The sequence below is a fragment of the Pteropus vampyrus genome, unplaced genomic scaffold, assembly GCF_000151845.1.
Source record: "Pteropus vampyrus isolate Shadow unplaced genomic scaffold, Pvam_2.0 Scaffold404, whole genome shotgun sequence".
NCBI classification, from domain to species: domain Eukaryota; kingdom Metazoa; phylum Chordata; class Mammalia; order Chiroptera; family Pteropodidae; genus Pteropus; species Pteropus vampyrus.
This window is the reverse complement of record NW_011889185.1, coordinates 982,916-1,002,706: the sequence shown is the minus strand read 5'-3', so window position 1 is coordinate 1,002,706 and position 19,791 is coordinate 982,916. Positions and strand designations below refer to the sequence as shown.

General features: G+C 36.5%; 1 pseudogene; it reads right to left on the bottom strand.

Annotated features, from left to right (window-relative positions):
• Positions 1-12,161: 12,161 nt before the first annotated feature.
• LOC111731856 lies at positions 12,162-12,276 on the bottom strand (annotated as a pseudogene).
• Between the last annotated feature and the right edge of the window lie 7,515 nt (positions 12,277-19,791).

The window sequence follows — 19,791 nt, the reverse complement described above, 5'->3', positions numbered from 1 at the left end:
ACAATCAAGTAATCCCACTACTGGGTATTTATCCAAAGGAAATGAAGTCAGTATCTCATAGAAAGAGCTGCATTCTAATGTTCATTGCAGCATTATTCATAATAGTCAAGATATGGAAACAAGCTACGTGTCCATTAATGAATGAATGGATAAAGAAAATGTCATACATATAAATGTATATGAATATCATTCAGCCTTAAAAAAGGAAAGCCTGTCATTTGTGACAAGAATGAACCTGAAAGACATCATGCTAAGTGAAATTAGTCAGACAGAAAGAAAAATACTCATGATGTTACTTATATATATATGTGGAATCTAAAGTTGAATTCATAGAAGCAGAGAGTAGAATGGTAGTTACTGGGGAGGAAGTGAGGGAAATGGGGAGATATTGGTTAAAGAGGACAAAGTCGCATTTATGTAGGATGAGTAAGTTCTAGAGAAGTAATGCACAGCATGACTACAGTTAATAGTACTGTATTGTATACTGGAAATTTGCTAAAAGAGTAGATTTCAAGTGCTATTACCACACACATACACACACGCACACACACATGGAAATTATATGAGGAGATGGATATGTTAATTAGCTTTGGCTGTAGTAATCATTTAACTGTGTATATGTATATCAAAACATCATGTTGTACATCTTAAATATATACAATATTTATTTAAAAAGAAACCAAACAGAAATGACAAAATTCCCAATAATAAGAAATTGACTAAATTAATTATGGTATATTCAATCAATGGGTTACTATATGACCGTTAAAATAGTAAAGTAGAACTATGTTTCTTGACATGGAAAAATGCACAGATAGATTATTAAGTGAGAAAAGTGAGATACAGAACTGAATGTTTCATATGTTCACTCTCATATATATCTAGGTGAATATCTACACAATATTTGTTTAAATACAACAAGATATTATTAGTGGTGATATATCTCTGGGTGGTGGGATTATGTTAGTTTTTTCTTTATTTTTGCTTTTTAATTTGTGTCAAATGAAATAAGGATTACCTGTATATTTAATTAGGAAACAATGAAGGCAGACTGGTGTTTTAGTTACTTTTATTATATTTCTTACATTTATTGTATGCACTTGTAGCCAACAGAACAGAAAATAAGTTCGGAACATTGTTCGTTGTGCTTCTGATAGGCTCCTGACTCTAGGTCACTTCATAATTACTCTCAAGTTGAAAATCTTTAGCTCTTCCTTCATACAGTCCTTGGTGGCAGCCTGGGTAACTGAGCCTTGGATCTCTGTGAGGGGCTTTCAAGACTCCCAAGTATGCCACCTGTTCAGAGATTCCCAATTTGACTTGGATCAAGCTTTGTTCATTTGACAAGATTTTAGAGCAATGAGTTTGCTTGCTGAAGGGGGAAGGACTTAAATATAAAGTGGTATGAATGCCAAAGGCTCAGATAGGATTTCTCATGGGAAAATTCTGATGTTCTTCTTTTCTAGAAGTCATACTTTTTTACTTTCTTATAGCCTTCCTGCATTGTTTTATTCCTTCATAACAAATTGTTCTAAAACTTGGTGGCTTAAAATAACAATAATCATTTATTTTCTCTTACGTTTTCTATGGGTTAATGATTCATACAGGAGACAGCAGAGACACCTTGTCTCTGCTCCACAATGTCTGGGCTTTAGTTGAGAAGAATCAATAACTGGGAGCTAGAAGCATCTGAAAGGCCCACTCACTCACATATCTAGTGGCTGATGATGGCTGTCAGCCAGAACAACTACACGTCACCTCCTCATATGGCCCACGTAGCACAATGGCTGAATTCCAAGAGCAAGTATCCAGATAGTGAGAGAGCGTGCACATAGTGCAAGTTGTGTCCCTTTTTATGATCTAGGCTTGGAAGTCACATTAGCATCATTTCCACCATAGTCCATTGGTCAGATCACCTCCATTCAGATTCCAGGGGAGGGAATACAGACTCCGCTCCTTGGTGGGAGTGATATCAATGTCACATTGAAAGAAGAGCATGTAGGATGGGATACATATATTGATGCAGCCATATTGGGAAAATACAATGTCACACTTTCTAAATTTCTGTAGTAACTCTCTTGGATCTTGGATCTATATTTGTAAAAAATGAAAGACTCAGAGAACTTTCTTCTTTTTTTTTTTCCCTCTACCTTTACCTCCCTCCACCTAGTCCTTCCCTCCTTTCAGTTATAAACAACACAGCCATCAGTGAGTTATTGTTTCATAGTGTGAAATCTTGCCAGCAGGGTCATTTTTGATGGTTTACCTAACACTCTCTAAATAATTTTTTTTGTTATGTTTACATTTTATTTTCCACATTGCTATCTGAGGCTGTATTTCCAAAGAGTCTTTTGTCACATCTTATTCAATTATTTTCAAGAAAGATTTTGTAACATAAGAAACATTAGAATTGGGACGTTTTTCTTTAACATTCTCACTATGTGCCAGGCACTGTTCCAAGCAGTCCCTTTGCAAATATTAACTTGCTTAATCTTTATAACATTATTTTAAATTCGCAGATGAGGAAACCAAGGCACAGAGAAGTTAAATAACTTGCCCGAGGTCACAAAACTATCATATTGCAGAGCCAGCTATCAAACCCAGGGCATCTGGCTCCCAAATGTATATTCTTAACCAACATGTTATGCTGCCTCTCCATCATTGTTCTAATCTATCGGCCCCTTATTAACCTGAGCAATAAGGAATATATAGTCTGTGAAAAAAATATGAACTCTCGGATGTACAAAATAATAGAAGACTAGAGAAATACATGATGCCTGTGAGGGAGGGGTTTGTAGGAGCCCCAATCCTGTTCCTGCCCCTTTCCAAGCAGGTCAAAAAGGAGGGGTATCCCTCTCCCTTAGGCTGCCCTCTGGCTAGCCTTACCACTGCTAACAGTTCCGTGCTCCAGAGTGACTGACTAAAATGAGGAACAGTAGTTTGCTAGATTCAATGTGGTGAAATATACAAGAAGTTGAAAGCATTTTGTTAATATTTTATATTTTTTCTCATAGAACTTCTGTAATGGGGTATTGCAGTTGGAAAGAGACAAAGGGATTTAGAGTGACTTCCCCACATTGCACAGTCAAAGGACTTCTGAGAAGTGAACAAAATTCTGCAGACATTAGGCCTCTGACTTTTACCACTGCAAAGTAATCTCCCCTAAGCAGCCTCTCCCAACCATATCAGGTTTCCTCTGCTGAGTATTTAGGAGGCTGCTGGCAAGTCTAATCATCTGGCACATCTGAATAACTGAAGTCATATTTGATGGAAAAACTCATAAAGGAGCTGTGGGTGATTGAGGGCATCTTGTCAGAAGTCTGACTCCAAATACGGGTGATGCCACATATTTGGAATTCTGAGATGAGAATGCAGAAATATTTCAATATGAGTATCAGAGAGGTTTATCTGCTTCTTTTGATACAGTGTTTTTATATGGAAAACAAGTGCTTTCAAAGGAGAAACAAGTTTTCCATTAGCTGAAAAACACCAGTTATTCAAAACAGTAAAGGAGTACTTGCTATTGGTATAAACAAAGATATAAAATGGATCCCTGAGGCAGACTTTCAGGAAGCCAGGGCAAAGAGGAGAAAGGACAGAAGAATTAAAAGAGAGACAAATCTTAGAAAAATATGCAGTTTTGTCTTGAACTTTTGCCATAGAAAGCTGAGTAATGAAGGATTAAAAACAAAACAAAACACAAAGAAAACAAGGGTAAGGAAAGTGCTACAAGGAAGAAATTACTGGCACCGTGGTCAATATAAATGAAAAGATCCAAATCTTGTTGTGGGTGGTGGTAGGGGCCTGGGGACAGCCTGCCGGGGTCAAATTCAGGGTAAAAAAAAAAAAAACAGCAAATAAATGAGCAGAAAGGAAAAGATGAATAAAAAGAATTGAAAGAGGAAAGGAAGCACAGTTAACAGGAAACTGACCAAAATAGACACGTACATTGTCATCTGAAGGGAAAGCGGGGAGAAGGGGCAAACAGAGGAATTTGAGAAGAGATGATTTTAAATATTAAAAAATTGAGCCCTTTTAAATTGCCTGAAAATTCTGTGAATTATAGAGGACAGAAGCTCTGGATGTTGTCACAAGAACAACTGGCTCCAATGATTTTCCATCCCAGAAGTCAGCCGCCTTTCTAGACCAGTAGGCAGGATCCCGACTGCCATTTTTTGTGCTCCAAAGTCTTAGGGAGAGGAAGGGATGTGCAAGACCATGAAGAAGGCATTGGGTTGGATGGGTGGGTGGGTTTTGGTAAGAACCCCTGACCACCTGACTGCAGATGTCACAGTATGGGGCCAGGCCTTGCCTGACTCCTGGTCTCAGAGAACTTCATTCCCTGCTCCTTCATGTTCATCTGTTGGTTCAGCCTTGCCTAAACTCCAGGACGAATTCTGGCCTTAGGTTGGACTATCTCAGGAGCCCTAGCTCCATATGCTGGGATCCAGAAAAAGAGCATCCTTGCTGTTGACCTTGGGCTTTTTGTCTCTCTAACTTGAAGCTGCAGTTCTACTTTTGATCCTCTCCTGATCTTGGGTTTGTTTTTTTGTATTTAAGGCTCTGCCTTGGGCACCTGTCTGGTTCCTAAGGTTGGGGGCCTTGACTTAGTCTTGGTAGGCTCCCTCACAGAATCCAGAATCATGCCCAAACCCTTCCCAGTGATTGACCCCTACTAATGGAGACAGATGACTCTGTCACCCACTGCCTGTCTGTCCTCTTGGCTCTCTAAGCATTACCTATGCCTGGATTCCCATGATGTGCTCTGAGGACCTTTAGCGACATTTTGTTTAGCCATTTTTTGGCCATCCTAATGCTGCCTAGATCACACTGTCAGCCGTGCTTTGCCATAGCTGTCAGATGCCATGGGCTGTCTGTTATATTGGACTACTCTCATCCTAGAAGCTGGGTCTGTGCCCCACATCCCTGCACCTGAGTCTGTCCCACTAGCATTTGTGCCATTCCAGGGAGTGATGGGGCAGTTTGAGGTGTCAGTACCCTCAGCCTGTTCCATTTTACTGCAGTGAATCTGGTCATTTAGGTGGCTTCTTGGATCTAATATATATAGCTTGTTTCAGTATCTTCAAAAATATTTTACTAATGGGGTTGTATATTTAACTACACTAGAGCCAAGAAGACTCTAGAGTTTAGAATTCAGGGATGTGGCAGACACTGTCAGTGCCCCACTCATAGCACCTTGGCACTTACTTTTTCAATATAAATCTAAGGCTCCCTCTGGTAAGCACCTGTGAGTCAGCCTGTGTGCTTTCTCTCAGTTGTGGGCAGGGTAGGGCAGGCAGGAAATGCCAGAGAGTTAACACCCCTGGGAGTAGCACAGGAGTTTAGGATAAATACCTTAGCTTCTTTTCTTCATTGTGAGGGGGTGACTAGACAACCGTAAGGTGTATTCCCCAGTGGGATTGAGTTTCAGTTGCCCATAACTGTAACCCGCTTAATAACTCACACTTTTGGCTTCCTTCTTTTCCCAATTTCACTTTCCCACTCCCCTCCCAATGCTTCCTGAGACCATCTCCCCCTACTTCCACAATTTGTATTCAAATCCTTGTCATGGGGTCTGCTTTTGGAGAGTCCAAACTAAGACAAGAGGTTTCATATTCAAGGCTAAGGATTTAATTGTTTTCCTGAGAAGGCATACCTGCTTTAAACACTAGCATAATAATATACTTTCTATAATATATTATGAGAGTAAAAAATACCAAAGTTCACTGTGAATAGCATTTCCTACCTGGGTCAGATGTGCTCTGCTGGCCTTTGAGGTATTAATAGGTGTTATGAGATTTGGGGGTCAAATATGCTTAGGCTAAACAAAATTATGCCGATTTCTTCACTTCAGTACTCCTGTAGTCTTTAGGAAATTAATGGGCTTTGTAAATTTCCAGAAGTGCAGGCTAAAGGCTTCCCAAATTCAATTGACCTTAGAATCCCTTTTCTTCAAGAGGCCTTGTTAACTTGCAGGAGGCTGGCATCTTGGGGAACACGGTTTAGGAAAGGCCTTGGTGCCCAAACTATAGAATTAAGACATAAATTGAGAAGTGCATGAGGCACGTTTTCTGGTGGTAAGAATGCTGCATTTCAGGGTATCCATGTTTTCTTTCATGTCTCAGCCAACTAGAGGGACAGACATCTATGGCCTGAGTTCAGATGTTAATATTTCTTTTTTACAGAAAACCAGTTATTTAATTTGTTTGATTCGAATGGTCATTGAGGAGAGGCAGAGAAACTTGTTCCTCAGAGTGTGGTCTGTGAACCAGCAGCATCAGCATCACCTAGAAGCTTGTTAGGGATGCTGAATCTTAGGTGCCGTCTCAGACCTACTGAATCAGAATTCACATTTTAACAAGAGCCCAAGGTGAGTATTAGGCACACGAATATTTGGAAAGCACTGGCATAGAGGTTAACTCATCTAAACTTCCACATGGTAGAAGAATCTCCACCAGTGTGACCTTGGAGAGTGATTTGTCACCCAACTTCTGCTTGAATATTCCCAGTGGCTAGAAACTCACTACCTCATTGAATTGTTAGAAAGGTCTAATTGTTAGAAAATAGATCCTTCTATTAACCAAAACCTGTTACTCTGTACTTTCTACCCCTGGTTCTATCTCTATTCCTGGTAATAAATGCCACAAAACAAACTGAACCCTTGATGAAACAACTTCATGGATATATGAAGGAAACTCTTAGGTTTCCTCAAAGTTTTGTCTTTTCTGATTAAATATTTATTCTACTTTCAAATATTTATAGATCATCAATTATGTGCCATGCACCGTGTTAAGAGTTGAGCATACCTCAATGAACAAGGCAGAAGTGATCCTTGCTAACATGAAGCTCATTGTCTAGAAAGTGAAACAAAATACATAAAAATGTATTTATTTTGACTTCTGCTTCTGGAAAGATAAGAGTAGAAGTACTTTTCCTTTTCATTCCCGCTAAGTATAGCTAATACCCCTGGATGTTATATATAAAACATAAAAAGATTCTGAAAGGTGGAGGGAAGGCAGACTGTCTAGGGACCTGGGACTTGGGGAATGATTTGGCAATGAATTCCCCGGATTTTATTTTTATTTTTGCTTCATCTATCCTTCTGGATACTAGAGAAGCTGGTAATCCAGAAATGCTACCCTTCACCAGGTTATAAGTAGGGGGCTCCAAGTTTCCACTGGGGGCGTGTCAGAGAAGGTCAAGTGGGGAGCCAGGACTTGCATCCTTAGTGGGTGGTAACAAGGCCCCCCTCTCTGGTGTCAATGGAGATCATTTGGGGAATCCTGGACCTACACCTCTACCTACCAGTAATGAAAAGCCCATTCCCCTCCTTGCTGAGGTGGTATCAGAGGAGGCCTGCTGGAGAGTCAGGACTTTAAACATTGCTTAGCGGTAAGGCCACCTTGTACTGGTGTCAACAGAGGCAAAATGGGGAGTAGTAACGAGGTCCCCCTCCATCTCCCAGCCAGAATCATATTAGTAGAGGTCTAATGGGGAGTCTCAATTCTCATACCTACCCAGAAGTAACAAGGGGTTCTTCCTCACCACTTCCCCAGTGTCAATGTAGGCTAAGTAGAGAATGTGGGCATTTAGGCCTACCCAACAGTAATGAGGTGATATACCCTATCTCTGACAAGACTGGTGGCAGAGGAGGCCTGTTAGAACACACAATTTTAATAAAATCCTAAGTCTCACAACATAGGCTTCAATAGAATAATCACCCATGCCAAGATCTATGAAGATCTTAATTTGAAAAATACAATCAATAGATGCTACCACTGAGGTGACAAAAATATTAGAATTATCTGACAAGGATTTTAAAGCAGTCGTCATCAAAATGCTTCAGTAAGTAATTATGAACATGCTTGAAACAAGTGAAAAAAGAGTCTCATCAAAGAAACAGAAGTCTGAGCAAATAAATACAAGATATAAAGAATAACACAATCGAATTTTTAGAACTGAAATAAAAAAAACACAATGAATGGTTTTTCACAGCAAATTGGAAAGAATCATGACCTTGAAGATATGAAATAGAAATTACACAATTGGAACAACAGAGAGGAAACGGACTGAAAAAAAATAGAGCCCCTTGGACACATAGGACTATGACAAAATAGCTAACTCTTGTCATCAGAATCCCCCCAAAAGAAGGAAAGAGTATTCAAAGAAAGAATGATTAAAAATTTCCCCAGTTGGGCAAAAGACCTATAGATTTAAAAGCTGACTGAATTTCAATTAGGATACATCTCAAGAAATCCACACCAAGACACGTCAAACTTCTGAAAATTAAAGACAAAAAAAAAAATTATCGAAAGCAGATAAAGAAAAATGACATATTATCTATAGGGGAAAAACCATTAGAATTACGGTGGATTTTTCATCAGAAACCATGGAGGCCAGAAAGAAGTGGCACAGCATTTTCAAGGCTGAAGGAAAAGAATTGTCAACTCTGCATGCTATATGCAATGAAGATATACTTTAGCAGTAAAGGGGGAAAACAAGATGATCTCAGATGAAGGAAAACCAAGAGAATGTGTCACAAGCAGATGAACCCTAAATAATGGCTAAAAGTAAAGTTCCCTCTTATAATGCACAACTGAAAATTATATATTTGTATTAACCGATGTTATCCCAATAAACTTAATTTTTAAAAAGTTAAAAAATAAACAAAATAAAATAAATTACAAAGTTTATTGGAAAAAATGAAAAAGTTCCCTAAACACAAAACAAATGATAAAAGAATCTTGGAATATCAAGAAGGAAGAAAGAACAAAGGAAAGAGCAAAAATATGAGTAAATACAATAGATTTTCCTTCTCCTTTAGAGTTTTATAAATTATGTTTGATATTTGAAGCAAAATTTATGACATTGCCTTATATGGTTCTAAATGTATATAAAGGAAACATTTAAGACAATTATCTTATAAATTGCAGAAAGTAAAGGGACATAAAAGGAAATAAGGTTTCTACACTTCACTCACACTAGAAAAATGATGACACTGATAGACTGTGCATATATTTATGATCTAGAAGACTCAATTAAAACTATACAAGGAGATATAATCAAAACACTATAGATAAATCAAAGTGCAATTCTAAAAAATATTCTAGTAACCCAGATGAAGGCAAGAAAAAGAAAACAGAGAAATGAAAAGCAGAGAATAAACAAATCAAAAAGTAAAAAGGCAGACTTATGCTTTTACATATCGACAATTACATTAAATTTAAATGGCGTAAATATACCAGTTACAAGACAGAGTTGGCAGAATGGATAAAAAACGCCTCAAATATATATTGTTTATAAAAAATTCACTTCAAATATGATATGGGTGGATTGAAAAGCTATATAATTCAAGAGAGGAAAGCTATCTAATTCAAACATTAATCAAAAGAAAGTATGAGTGGCTATATTAATATCATATAAAGTAGACTGCAGAGAAAAGAAAATTACCAGGGACAGAGAGTGATATCACATCATAATTAAAGGGTCAATATACCAAGAAGAGAGTATCCCTAAGTCTATATGCAGCTAAATATGTGAATCAAAAACTGATAGAACTGAAAGGAGAAAAAGACAAATACACAATTATAGTTGGAGACTTCAACAATCCTCTCTCAAAAATTAATGAACAAGAAACAGAAAATCATCAAGGATATTGAAGAACGTAACACCACCATCAAATAACATAATCTAATCAACATGTATAGACCATTCCACCTGATAAAAGGAGAATACGCATTCTTGCCAAGTGCCCATGGAACATGTACCAAGCTAGAACATATCCTGGGCCATAAAACAAACCTCAACAAATTTAGAAGAATTGAAATCATATAGCGTGTTCTTTGACCACAACATGATTAAACTAGAACTCAATTTCAGAAAGATAACAGAGAAATCTTCAAATACTTGGAAACTAAACAAAACACTTCCAAATAATCTTTGTGTCAAAGAGGAAGTCTCAAGTGACATTTTAAAAATTTCATTGAATTGAATGAAAACGAAGATTAAAACACACTCTATCAAAATTATGGGACACAGCTAAAGCAGTGCTAAGAGAGAAATTTATAGTACCAAGTGCTTACATCAGAAAAGACAAAGTCTCAAATCAGAACTCTAAGCATTCACCTCAAGAGCCTAGAAAAAAAAAGAACAAGATAAACCCAAAGCAAGTAGAAGAAATAGAATAATAAAGATAAGGGCAGAAATTAATTAAATTGAAAACAAAAGTAATACAGGAAATCAATGAAACAAAAAAGCTGGTTCTTTGAAAAAACCAATAAAACCCATGATGGTGGTTACACAAATCTACACATGTAACAAAATTCATGTACATTGTACCAATGTCTATTTCTTGGTTTTGATATTGTGCTATCATTATGTCAGATGTAATCATTGAGGAAAACTGAGTAAAGTGCTCATGGGACCTCTCTGTACTATCTTTACAACTTCTTGTGAATATGTAATTATCTTAAAATTAAAAGTTAAAGAAATTGGAACACATCTGTACAACTAAAACTTATTTATTTTACAGTGTTATATAAAGTCCTCGCAAAAGAGCTACAGAATGCTAAGATATCTTAAAACGAATGGACACTATTCCTTCATCTGTTCTTAATATTACATGGTTCCTTTACATTCCAAAAGCTTGGTCATCTTTCTCTGAGCATTGTCTAATTTGTGAGTGCCCTTCTTAAATATTGATGTTCAGAAGAGAATACCTACTTTAGATGGGATATCACCTCCCTTGTTCTAGACACTATATTTTATTAATGTGGCCACAGTCTTTTCTGTTTTTTTTTGTTTGTTTGTTTTGTTTTTTGTTTTTTTTGTTTTTGTTTTTTAAGTAGCCATAGCACACATTCTTGCATCGTTTTTGGTCTTGTAGTCATATAAAACTTTCAGATCCTTCCTTGCACATGAATGAAAAAATATTTTCAGCATTACTACTTATATAATTGGTTATCATTAATCTAAAGCCTTGTAGAATTTCATCTTGTTGGATTCAGTCCAGTTCTGTTTAAGAGATCAAGAGAGCTTTCAAACTCAATTTAGTTGCCTATCGTAAGGGCTATCTTCACATTATGAGTCAGCTGCGTGCAGGTATGCCAGTATCTATCATTCTATGACTTTATCTCAGTCACTGCTACTAAAAATGTTGAGCAGGACAAGGAAAGTATAGTAGCCATGGAGGTATGCTGCTTTGATGTTCAAAAAGGAATTTACCATTCAGCTGTATGGAATGCACTTAACTGATAGCATTTACTATTAATGTCTTCCGGCTCTGCCTTGGCTTTTTTTTTTTTTTTTTTTTACTGTGGTAAAAAGGCACGTAACATGAGATTTACCCTCTTAAAATTTTAAGTGTAAAGTACAGTATTGTTAACTATAAGTGCGTTGTACAGCAGATCTCTAGAACTTTTTCATCTTTCATGACTGAAATTTTATACCCATTGAACAGCAATTCCCCACCTCCCTCTCCCCCAGCCCATAACAATCACCAACCTACTTGCTGCTTCAATATGTTCAACTACTTTAGGTACTTCATATAAGTGGAATATAAGTAGTATTTTTCCTTCTGTGACTTGCTTATTTCCTTGGCATAATGTCTTCAAGGTTCATCCATGTTGTACCATGTGACAGTATTTCCTTCTTTTTTTATGGTTGAATAATATTCCTTTGTATCTATATACCATTTTAAAAAAATCCATTCATCTGTTGAAGGACATTAGGTTGTTTCCACCTCTTGGATATTGTGAATAATGCTGCACATGGGAGTGAAGCTATCTCTTTGAGATCCTGATATAAATACTTTTGGATAAATACCCAGAGTGGGATTACTGGATCATATGTAATTCTATTTTTAATTTTTTGAGGAACTGTCATACTGTTTTTCATAGCAGCTAAATCGTTTTACATTCTCACCAACAGTGCACAAGTGTTTCAATTACTGCACATACTCACCAACTCTTGTTCTCTTCTTTTTTTTAATAATGGCCATTCTAATAGGTGTGAAGTGATATCTCATTGTGGTTTTGATTGCATTTCCTTAATGATTAGTGGTATTGAGCGTCTTTTCATATATCTGTTGGCCATTTGTATGTCTTCTTTGGAGACATGCCTATTCAAGTTCTTTGCCCATTTTTTAAATTATTTATTATTTATGCCTACAGCACCTGGTCTTCCTAGGTGGTCTCCCATCCAAGTACTAACCAGGCCCGACCCTGCTTAGCTTCCGAGTTAGACATCGGGTTTGTTCAGGGTGGCGTGGCCGGAGACCATGGACCATGGCTCCACTGGGGCGCGAACCCAGGACCTTCTGTGTGTAAAGCAGATGTGCTAATGGCTACACTATGGAACCACGTCCAGCCTTTGCCCATTTTAAAATCAGATTTTATTTTTGCTATTGAGTTATATGAGTTACTTACACATTTTAGATATTAACCCCTTATCAGAGACATGGTTTGCAAATATTTTCTCCCATTCCATAGGCCGACTTTTCACTCTGTTCCTTGGTTCCTTCACTGTGTGGAAGCTTTTTAGTTTGATATGATCCTACTTTTTTTTGTAGTCTATTTTTGCTTTTGTTGCCTGTGATTTTTGTCATGAAGATTTCCCACTATGCTTTCTTCTAGGAGTTTTACAATTTCAGGCCTTATGTTTAAGTTTTTAATTCATTTTGAGTTGATTTTTAAGTATAAGGGTCCAATTTCATTCTTTTTCATGTGGCTATCTAGTTTTCCCAACACCATTTATTGAAGAGACTATCATTTCTCTTTTGTATTTTCTTGGCACCTTTGTTAATGATAAGCTGACCATATCTGCATGGGTTTATTTCTGGGCTCTTGATTCTGTTCCATTTATCTATGTGTCTGTTTTTAATGACAGTACCATACTATTTTGATTACTGTATGTTTCAAAATGTTTCAAAATTAGGAAGTGTGAGGCCTCCAGATTTATTCTTATTTCTCAAGATTACTTTGGCTATTTGCGGTCCCTTGTGATTCCATATGAATTTTAAGACTGTCTTACTTTTGTTTCTATAAAAAAAAATGCTGTTTTAATTTTGATAGGGATTTCATAGACTCTATAGATGGTTTTGGGTAGTATGGACATTTTAACAATATTAATTCTTTCAAGTCAGGATATCTTTTCATTTATTTGTGTCTTCTTCAATTTCTTTCATCAATGTTTTATAGTTTTCAGTGTACAGATCTTTCACTTCCTTGATTAAATTTATTCCTGTGTATTTTATTCCTTTTGATGCTATTGTAAATGGAATATTTTTCTTAATTTCTTTTTCAAATCGTTTGTTCTTATTGTATAGACACGCGACTAAATTTTGTACGTTGATCTTGTATCCTGCAAATTTACAGAATTCGTTTATTAGTTTTAGTTTTTTTGTGTGGAATCTTTAGGGTTCTCTACATATAAGATCATGTCATCTGTACACAGAAATAATTTTACTATGGCTAGAATTTCCAGTACTACATTAAATAGAAGTAGTGAGACTGAGCATCCTTGCCTTGTTCCCCATCTTAAAGAAAAGTTTGCAGTTTTTCACCACTGAGCTATGCGCTTGTCATATATGGCCTTTATTATGTTGAGGTACATTACTTTTATACCTAATTTGTTGAGAGTTTTTACTATCAAAGGATGTTGAAATTTGTTAAGTGCTTTTTCTGCCTCTATTGATATGATCATATGATTTTTATCCTTCATTTCGTTAATATGGTGTATTACATTAATTGATTTGTATATGTTGAACTATCCTTGCATCCCAGGAATAAATCCTACTTGATCGTGGTGTATGATCCTTTTAATTTGCTATTGAATTCAGTTTGCTACTATATTGTTGAGGATTTCTACATTTGCGTTTATCATGGATATTGGCTTATAATATCTTTTCTAGTATTCTTCTTATCTGGCTTTGGTATCAGGGTAATTTTGGCTTCATAAAATGAGTTTAGCAGTGTTCCCTCCATTCTGATTTTTTTGAAGAGTTTAAGAAAGATTGGCACTAATTCTTCTTTTAATAGTTGGTAGAATTCACCAGTGAAGCCATCTGGTCCTGGGCTTTTCTTTTTTGGGGAGGTTTTTGATTATGATTCAATCTCCTTATTCGTTATTGGTCTGTTTAAATTTTCTATTCATGACTTAGTGTCATTTGGTTCTATGTTCCAGGAATTTATCCATTTCTCCTAGTGTAATTGTTTATAGAAGTCTCTTATGATCCTTTTTTATTTCTGTGGCATTGGTTGTAATCTTTTCTCTTTAATTTTTTATTTTACTTGGGTCTTCTCTTCTTTTTGTTTAGTATAGCTAAAGGTTTGCAATTAAATTAATCTTTTCAAAAAACCAACTCTTAGTTTTACTGATTTTTTCTATCATTTTTCTATTATCTATTTTGTCTACTTTTACTCTAATCTTTATTAGTTCCTTCTTTCTGTTAATGTTGGGCTTAGTTTGTTCTTCTTTTTCAGGTTCTTTGAGGTGTAGAGTTAGGTTGTTTATTTGAGATCTTTTTTAATGTAGGTGTTTATAACTGTTACATTCCTTCTTAGTACTGCTTTTGCTACATCTTATAAGTTTTGGTATGTTGTACTTTAGTTTTCATCTTTCTCAAGATATTTCTGATTTCCCTTTTGATTTCTTCTTTGACCCATCGATTGTTCAGGAGTATATTTTTTAATTTCCACATATCTGTGAATTTCCCAGTTTTCCTTCTGCTATTGATTTATAGTTTCATTCCATTGTAGTCAGGAAAGATATTTCGTATGATTTCAGTCTTTTTAAATTTTTTGAGACTCGTTTTGTCGACCTAACATATATACTAGAGAATGTTCCCTGTGCACTTGAGAAGAATGCGTATTCTGCTGATGTTGGGTAAAATGTTCTGTATATGTCCCTAGGTTAATTTGATGTACACTGTTGTTCAAATCCTGTTTCCTTGATAATTTTCTGGATGTTCTATCCATTACTAAAAGTGAGGCATTGGAATCTCCTACTATTGTCATGTTGCTGTTAATTTCTTCCTTCAGTTCTATCAATGTTTTCTTCATATATTTAGGTGCTCTGATTTGGATGCATGCATATTTAAAAAAAAATAACCACCCCTCCCAGTATTTATGGAATGGCTTTGTACAGGGAAAGAACTTCACCAATCCGCATGGCTGGAGATTACGGGGGCCTCTCAAACCTTTTCTGTGGATAGGTTTTCTCTGGATTTATGCATTTGATTTCTAATTAGAGAGATTTATTTGTTTCTTTCGTTCAGGAGCTTATAATCTCTCACTTACTCTGGTGTCTGTCCACTGTATGTGGGTCTTCTGAAGCAGCAGCATGCCAACCTGCTTTTTTTCCAGTGGCTCCCAGGCATCCAGAGTATACCAGGTCCCGTCAGTACCTCAAGTTGTGCTAGACAGAAAGCAGCCCCTTGGGCAGCCCTCAACAAGCCAGAATGTTGGATACATGCTTCTACTCTTCTTTTTCTCTTCTGAGGGAGAAGCTGCCAACCTGTATTGGTCTCTGTCTCCTGTACATGAGCCTCTGGGGCAGCAACAGGCTGCACTGATCTTTTTTGGTCTCAGTAGTCCCCAGGCATCTAGAGTAGGCTAGGTCCCATCCATGCTCTGAGATGGAAACCAGTCCCTTGGGCAGCCCCTTGAAAAGCTGGGACATTGGACACATACTCCACTCTTCCTTTTCCCCCTGAGAGAGAGGCTGCTAAGCTGTATTGACCTCTGCCTGCTGTACTCTGGTCCTAAGGAGCAGCAGCATGCCACCCAGCTCTTTTTTCATTCTCAGCAACTCCAGGCATTTAAAGTATGTTGGGTGCTGTCAGCCCTCTGAGCCAGACGAGACAGAAGCCAGTCCCTCAGGTAGCTCCTCTGAAAAGTCAGAATGTTGGACATATAGTCTAGTCTTCTCTTTCCTTTCCCAGGGAGAAACGAGGAGAGGGGAATTTCCTCACAGTCATGTGGCACTGTGCTGCGGGGAGAGACTATGGTGCCACAAAATTTCTTACCAGCTTCAATGTAGCTGGTTTCAGGCTTACCTGAGGTACAGAAGCCTTTTAACTGGTTTCTGGATTTCTCATAAATGAATTCACTCATGTATTGTTGTTGAATTGGTGTCTCCTTGGTAGCTCGTAGGCAATGACTGAATATGGTGGGGGTCCTAAGCCCTTGACATGACTGTGTAATATGGAACTCATGTAATGGGCAATCTTTGCTTTGGAGCTTCCCACTGTATTGGCTAAGACTGTCAGATCTTCATTGTAGTCTGAAATTGGCCCTGCCCAGCCTACATTCTCCCCCTTCTATCTTTTACAGGTACAAATTACCAATAAATTTCTTGACTCCTAACTGTCTTAGCATCTGCTTCCTGGAAAATTCAACTAATAAGCAAGTCTGAGATCAAAGTCTTATTTCTCTGCCTCATAGTCCTCATTCTTGGCTGACATTGATCACTTAATGAACACCCTCCGGAGAAAGTTGTTCAAGTGGTTTCTTCCCAATTTATCCTCCACCACCACCAGTTTGCTTATGGCAAAAACTGGCTGACTATTCATCAAACCTATTAATTCTTCTTCCTAAGAACATTACTAGACTATATTTCCCAGTCTCCCTTTCAGTTAGGTGGATATCAAAGTAAATACATTTATTTTCTTCTCTTGATACATGTAGTGATTCAGGTATGTTGGAAAGAGCACATGGTGAACTTTGAGATGTACGATCAGTGTTTCCTTATCTTGCTTTTCTCATCTAGAAGGGATCACATTTCCACAAACTTTTAAAAAATGGACTCTGAGAGACTATGTGGAGAGATATGTCCTTGGATGGCAAAGAAAGATAATATCATGTTGGTTTGCAAGACCTGACTTGAAACTCTTGAATTGGATGAAAAGGGATTAGAGGCATTGTTGATCACCGCCACCATCTGGAGGTAGTATTAGAGTGTTCATTACCACAGGGCTCCATTAACAGAAGTACCTGAGCTTTTAAGACCCATGATAGGATCACCCCAGAGAAATCCAACTCCCTATGGTGCCTGTCCATGAATGCTGAACCAGTTATTGTTCTGTAGTGACATTTTAGGCATTGGTTATGAAAATTGAAAATATTATTTATCCTCTCTGGGAATGATTTGTATCCCACTGCTCTAACCTGTGCCAAATTCTCAATGAAGCTTTAAATGGCTTAATTATTGTCATTCCAGAGGCATCGATATTGCAGAAGAATACTATTCGTGGCATGTCTAATGATTCTCCATTAACTCCCAGATCCATGACATTTACCACCTAATCACCGAAGCATTTCCTTGTGCTGGCATAAGCAATATTCTATAGTATTGGCTGACAATATGACAAAGGTTAATAACCAATCTAAACTTTACCTGGAATGGCACTAGCATTCTTGCCTTTGTTTTGCCATTATTACTGCTGGTAGCTCAATTTAAAATTTCATTTTCTTTCATGAGCCAATTTTAAATAAGCTATGTTTCTTTTGGCGAATGTCTGTCCACTTTGAATTTTTAAATTATTTTCCTTTTTAAATGATCATATATTAAAATAGAAGTTTTCCTTTGGTATACAATTCTATGAATTTTAAACCATATATAGATTTGTGTAACCACCACCACAATTAGGATACTGAATAGTTTCATCACCACAATAATTTCTTCATGCTGCCTCTTTATAGTCATATCCTCTCACCCCAAACACCATTGTTTTGTTTTTGTATCTATAATTTCATATTTTTGAGAATGTCATATAAGTGGAATCATACAGTATGTAACATTTTGAGACTGACTTCTTTCACTCAACATAATGCCTTTGAGATTTATCCAAGTTTTTGTGTGAAAATAGTTTATTCCTTTTTATTGCTGAGTAGAATTTTATTATTAGGGCTGTATCATATTTAGTTTATTAATCCATTTACCAGTGTTAGGAAATTTGGGTTGCTTCCAGTTTTGGGCAAAAGGAATGGAGGGGATATAAAAGTCAATGTGTAAGTTTTTGTGTGAACATCAGTTTTCATTTCTCTAGGGCAGAGGTTGGCAAACATTTTCTGTAAAGGTCCAGGTAGTAAATATCTTAGGCTTTGTGAGTCACGTAGAGTCTCTAAAACATTCTTAAAAAAAGAAAAAATAAAACCTCTTTAACATTGTAAAAAGCATTCTTAGCCTGAGGGCCATATGAAAGCAAATCCTTGGCTTGATTTGACCTGCTTGCCTTAATTTGCTGACCCTTGCTTTAGGGTAAATATTTAGGAGTGGGATTGTTGGGACATATAGTAAGTGTATGTTTAACTTTATAAGAAACAGCCGCATTGTCTTCCAGAGTGGCTGTACCATTTTGCATTTCTACCAGCAGTATGTGAGAGTTCCAATCGCTCTACATCCTTGGCAGCACTTGGTATTGTCAGTATTTGATTGTTTTAGCTATTTTAATAGGTGTGTGGTAGTATCTCGCTGAGATTTTGTTTTGCATTTCCTTAATAGTTAGTGACATTGAGCATCTTTTCATGTGCTTATTTCTCACATATATGTCTTGTTTGGTGAAAGTCTGTTTATGTGTTTTGCCCATTTTCTAACTGATTGTTTTGTTACTGTTGAGTTTTGAGAGTTCTTTGTATATTGTAGATACAAATCCTTCATCATATTTGTGGTTTGCTAATACTTTTTCCCAGGCTATAGCTTGTCTTTTTATCCTCTTAACAGGGTCTTTCACATAGAAAAAGTTTTAATTTTGATGAGGTGCAATTTATCAATTTTTCCTTTTATGGATCATGCTTTTGATGTCAAGTCTAAGAATTCCCCGCCTAGCCCTAGGTCTCAAATGTTTTCTCCTAATTTTTCCTAAGTGTTTTATAGTTTTATGTTTTGCATTTAAGTCTATGTTCCATTTTGAGTTAATTTTTGTATAAGGTGTGAAATTTAAGTTGAGATCCCCCTTCCCCCCCACCAAAGATGTACAATTGCTCCAGCACCATGTTAAAAGGCTATTTTCCCCATATTGGATTGCTTTTGTACCTTTGTTGAAATTCATTTGTACACAATTCTCTGGATCTACTTCTGGGTTCTCTATTTCACTGATCTACATGTCTATTAATCAATGTGTCTATTCCCTTGCAAAATATCGCACAATTTTTATTACTGTAGCCACATAGTAAGTCTTAAAGTCTGATAGTATGGTTCCTCCAATTTTATTCTTTTTAAAATTGTTTTAGCTATTCAAGTTCCTTTGTTTTTCCATATAAATTTTAGAATCAGTTTGTTTATATCTAAAAATTACGATGGGATCTGGATTGAAGTTGTGTTACACTTACAGATCAATTTAGGGGAACTAATATTTCTTCTATATTGAGTCCTCCAATTCATGAAGACAGTATGTCTCTACGTTTATTTCTGTCTTTGATATCTTCCATCAGTTTTTCATAGTTTTTAGTGTACAGATCCTATACATGACTTATTAGATTTATACTTAGATATTTCATTTCTTGGAACTATGTAAATGGTATTTTAAAATATTTTAGTTTCCAAATCACTAGTATATAAAAACATGATTGCCCAGTTGTTAATATACCAAAATACTGTGTTGACTTTGTATCCTATGTCTTTGCTAAACTTTCTTATTAGTTCTAGAAATTTTTTTTTGTGGATTCCTTCAGATTTTCTCCATACACAATCATGTTGCTTGTAAATAAGAATAGTTTTATTTTTTCCTTTTCAATATGTATACCTTTAATTTCTTTTTCTTACTTTATTGTACTGGTTAAGACTTCCAGTATG